Raw genomic sequence first — 5,492 nt, 5'->3', positions numbered from 1 at the left:
CTTCCAAGTGCTCATGTTGCATGGCAACACCACGAACACACACAGACACTCTTAGAGCTGAACACAGCCAGGCAGTGATGCTGTGCACCTTTAATCCCAGCACTTGGGAAGCAGAGGCAACTGGATCACTGTGAGTTCAAGACCAGCCTGGGTTCCAGCCAGGGCTGTTATACAGAGAAACCCTGTCTCTAAATAAATAGCGAAATGTAAAATCTTAATACTGGCAAATCATGCAGATTTTGTTTTTATGCACGCGCGCGCGTGCACACACGCGCGCACACACACACACACACACACACACACACACACACACACACACATCCTGGTTGACACACTTCACTTGCAAGATCAGTTAGTAAGAAGCAGAATTACAGAAGCCAAAAAGCAAGGGTAGTATATTTAGGGACTTTCCTGGATCCTGGAACTATGGAATACGTCTTTGATGGATTAAGTCTTTGTTCCCATTTTGACAGGTGTTGGAGCCTACATTAAAGGTCAGAATGGTGCCCACTACCATGGTGTCAGTTGTACTAAGGTCTGGGAGCCTGTTACGCTAGGACTATAGGCCAGTGTCATCATGCTAGGCCAATAGCTTGCCATTCTAATTTCTTGTTTGTTTTTATGGTGTTAGTGATGGACCTAGCCATGTGCTCTGTCACTGAGACATACTTTAGTCCTCATTATGCTCCCTCCCTCCTCCCCTCCCTCCTTTTCTTCCTCCCTACCTCTCTCACGTCACTACATGGTCCTTGTTGACCTAGAACCTGTGGCCTCAAGTTTTTCTCCTGCCCTAACCTCTTGAACACCCAGGACAGCTAGCACATAATGCCATGCATGGCTTCCATACGACTTTGTTTTAGGACTTGAAATAAATTGAAATCATCAACCAAAAGTGCGCTTCAATCACAGTTTTCATCCTCTGAATTTCCATGGCTTTAAAAACAGCTTATCCCCCATGTTTGTAAGTGACATTAAGAGTTCTGAAATTGGCCAGGTGGTGGTGGCGCATGCCTTTAATTCCAGCACTTGGGAGGCAGAGGCAGGCGGATCTCTGTGAGTTCGAGGCCAGCCTGGTCTACAAGAGCTGGTTCCAGGACAGGCTCCAAAGCTACAGAGAACTCTGACTTGAAAAAAAAAAACAAAAACAAAAAACAAAACAAAAGGCTCTGAAATTGGAATTTGAATACAAGTGACTGATTAACGAACTAAACGTCGCCTTGTGGATTGGCACATCTAGAAACTTGGCGAGATTTGAACCAGGGTTTTCTCTTCTCTTTTCTCTCCTCCCCTCCCCTTCCCTCACTCTCTAACCCCTCTGTACTGAGGATTGAACCTAGAGTCCTACAAGTGCTGAGTTAATTAATTCATTAGTTCTTTTTCACTGAGGTACAGCCCCAGCGCTCCTTTTCCTTTTCTTTTGTGTCTGGGTCCCAGGAAGTTGCAAAGGCTGGCCTTGAACCTTACAGCCAGAGGAGGACCAACACACCTCGGCCTTCCGAGGTTTTCATGCCCTGTGCCACCAAGCCCAGCCTTAGTACTGAGTTTCTTAAAATAATAGAAAAGTAAATGAAGTTATGGCGCATCAAGAGGGGAACTACGGCATTCCGTTCACTCACTCAGCAATACTTCATTACCCAGACAGAAGAGGAGTTTGGATGAGTCCCGGGGAGAAGGATGGTGTCACAGTCAAAGTTGGGACAAAATCAGCAAAAGGCAGATGAGCTGCTCCAGAACTATTCCCTTACCCAGCAGGAAGGGAATAATAGGAAAATAACTGCTCAGTCAGCATCAACTTATTTAGAAATAATTCTGATGGTTTGGCTTTGAGACAAGGTCTCACTGAACAGCTCTGGCTACCGGGAACTTGCTATGTAGACCAGGCTTGCTTCAACCTCACAGAAATCTAACCCAGTGACTCCCAATAACCTGGAATAAAGGCTTGTGCTGTCTAGCCCAGCTTGGTAAATCATTATTCGAGGACTAGGGTACTGGACAATCCATTATCATTCTGACTTTGATCTCTCTCTCTCTCTTGATTTCCTCAATGGCCTGGTAACGACTTAGTTCCTCTTTGAATATGGAACTCTGACACAGGTGACTGCCTTTGGATTCTGACTATTAGTCTAAAACAACAACAGCCAATAACATTATTTAATCAGTTCATCTTACTATCCATTTTCTCTCCCTTTTTTGTAACTTATTTTTATTTTATGTCCCTTGGACTTTTGCCTGTATGTATGACTGTATGAGGGATCTCTTGGGACTGTAATTACAAACAGTTGTGAGCTACCATAGGGATGGGGAGTTGGGAATTGAAGCCAGCTCTTCTGGAAGAGCAGACAGTGCTCCTAATGGCTAAACTATCTCTCCAGCCCCAACATTGCTATCCATTCAACACATTTACATTAATTTGTTTAACTGCTCAGGAAATAAGGGCATGCTGGTATATCCCTACAGTCTCAGGACTCAGGAGTCTGAAGTAGGGCCACTGGGAAGCCCAGGCCAGCCTAGGCTACAGAGACAGGCTCTGTTAACAAAACAAAAGGAAAAACTTCCAGGGGTGTCATTTCTCCATAGAGAAAACACTTACTCATTTGTGCATGTGAGTTTGATTATTCTCTCAGTGGAAGCTTCTGAAGTTTATAGTTAACCAGAGCCTGTCAGGGGCTTGGAGATTTAGCACAGCGGTAGAACATCTTCTTGGCACCGCTAGGTCTGAGTTAGAAGCCAGCACTGCAAGATGAGAAAGGGAAAAAAATGTGTAATTCAGATGTATTTTAAGGATATGCTTTTAGCTAACCTGGCATGCTTTGCAAATGCTCTGATCTTACAGCGCTGCTGGAGCTCTGTCCAGTTGATAGAAGAGTGGAAAGGACACTAAGACCCTATCAATACCTAGCAGACAGTTCTCATTCTGGCTTTACCACGTTCTGTTGTTTCAGTGTAAGGCAGTGACAATCAGGCTGATGAAATGGTTTGTCAGGTCAGGCTCTTGCAGCCCAGGCCTAAGAAACTGAGTTCATAATCCTGGGAACTACATGAGGTGGAAGAACAGACTCCACAAAACTGTCCTTTGACTTCTGCCCATGAGCCATAGCATGGATGCCCACACACAAACATACAGTAACAATAATAGGGGGCTGGAGAGACAGCTTAGGGGTTAAGAGGGCAAATTGCTCTTGCAGAGGACCTGGGTTTTATTCCCAACACCCTCCTAGGGCCACTCACAAGCACTTGTAACCAATACCTTCTTCTGGCCTCCGAGAGCAGCTGCACACACAAATGCATAGCCATGTACTTAAAGGTAAAATAAGGTAAAAAAAATAATAAAATCATGACAATAGTTTATTCTAGTATCATTGTAAGGATCAGAGGAAATGACGTATTCAGATCTTTGGAAATGTGCTGTATCGTGACGTTGACATTCCAGTATTCATTTGGTTTGCTTGCTTGCTCATTTTAATTTTAAAGGTTTTATTTTAAAATTTCATGTTTATGATATTTTTATCTTCGAGCCATGTATGTGCACCCAAGTGCATACCAGGTGCCCTCAGAGGACAGAAGAGGGCTGCAGGTCCCTTGGAAATGGAGCAAAGGACAATTATGAATATCCACATGGGTGCTTCCTGGGAACCAAATCCAGGTCCTTGGCAAGAGCAGCAAGTGTTCTAGACTGCTGAACCACATCTCCCATCCCTGTTGCTAAGTACCAATATTAGCAACTAAACGAGGTGAGAAAGTCTTTGAGAAGTGGAGTGATTGTGTCCCTAATAAATGCAAAATGGTATCACTGGCCAGGTGTGATGCTACATGCCTCTAATCCCGGCCCTGGGAGACAGAAATAGAAAATGAGGAATCCAAGACCAGCCTTGGTGACATTGCTAGTTAAAGGCCAGTCTGGGCTACAGGAGACCCTGTGTCAGAAGCAAAAGTAAAAACAAAAATAAAATGAAAAAAAAAATCAACCTAGCACTGAAGCTGGGCACTAGCGCAAATGTCCAGAACTTAAGAGGTTGAGGCAGGAGAACCTTCAGTTCCAAGCATTGGACTGCCCGGTAATACTTGGATCCAAAGAATAAACAGACAGCAATAGAAACGGTTGAGTGTGGTGGTGCACACATGTAATCACAGAACGTGTACATGAATCAAGAAATCCAGTAGTTCAAAGCTAGCCTTGCAGGATATAGATGCCTTTAGTCCTAGCATTTAGGAGACTGAGGCCTGCCTGCTGTGCTTAATGAGATCTAGGCCAGCAAGTGCTAGACAGTGAGAAAAGAAGACAAACAAAAAGCAGGCATCCTAAATTACTAGTGACTTCCAGGTCAGCCTGGGTATTCAGGACTCTATTTCAATAAAGAAAATGTATTCAACAAACAAACAGACAAACAAAAACCCAAACGAAACCTTGAAAGAGAATGTGGGTGGGAAAAAACATGTTTAAGTCTAGGTGTTGAAATGAAACCCAAATAGGGGTACATCTTAACCACCAAAGGCTCTTAAGCTTCCCTTTTTCTTTCTTTTATTAATTTAAATTTTTTGGCATGTATATATGTGTGTGTGTGTGTGTGTGTGTGTGTGTGTGTGTGCGTGTGTGTGTGTGTGTCTATTTGCACGTGGAGGCCAGAGGGGTTGATGTCTTCCTTAATCACTCACCACCTTATTCACTGAAGCAGTCTCTCACTTGAGCAGAGAGCTTGAGGACTTGGCTACCCTTGTCAGTCAGTCAGCTCCACACATTCCTTCTCTTGGCCTCCAGCGAGCTGGGATTCACTGGCAGGCAGCCAGGCCCACTAGGCATTTAGTAGGTGTGTGGGAAAGGTGCTTGTTTTTAGATGATCTCAACTAGAAAGCCCTGGCTGTCCCGGAACTCACTATGTAGACGAAGCTGGTCTTGAACTTGACAGAGATCTGCGTGCCTCTTCCTCTCCAGTGTTGGAATTAAAGGTGTGCACTGTCACGGCCGGTCTGGGAGGGTTTTCCTTTGCTGAGTTGTTACCCTAATCCCACCTTTTAGTTCTATTTAGTTCTACTCTATTGTGAGGAAACACTTTCATTCTCCATTTTCTGAGACTATCTACTAGAGGATCTGTCTTGGTGAGACTCATCTAAAAATTCAGGAATACCACTGGGTGGCGGGTGGTTGTGGCTGCTCTGCTCAGAGGAAGCAGCAGGGAACTGAGCAGGAGGCAGGTTTTATATTGGGTTTCTTGGGGAGTGGTGGGGATTGGCTGGTGTTGACAAGTTTTCAAACCCAGAAGTGAGCTTGGACCTTTTGCCCTTCAATCATACCTCCCTTCGATTCCCTCTCCCCAAGCTTCCTTCTCTGTCTTGTTCATTCTTCTCGCTGAAGTCAAGCTATTCTGCTAACTTTTGAGAGCTTGCAGGTCTTAGGGGCCCAGGTTCTCTCTACTGTAATATTGCTCACCACTGTAGTGATTATTTTGGATTTTAAAGACAATTTAATTTGAGCCTTTTTTCCATTTCTTTTCTTT

This window comes from Microtus ochrogaster, chromosome 1 (assembly GCF_000317375.1).
Source record: "Microtus ochrogaster isolate Prairie Vole_2 chromosome 1, MicOch1.0, whole genome shotgun sequence".
In the NCBI taxonomy this organism is placed as follows: Eukaryota; Metazoa; Chordata; class Mammalia; order Rodentia; family Cricetidae; genus Microtus; species Microtus ochrogaster.
Note: the sequence above shows the minus strand (reverse complement) of the source record.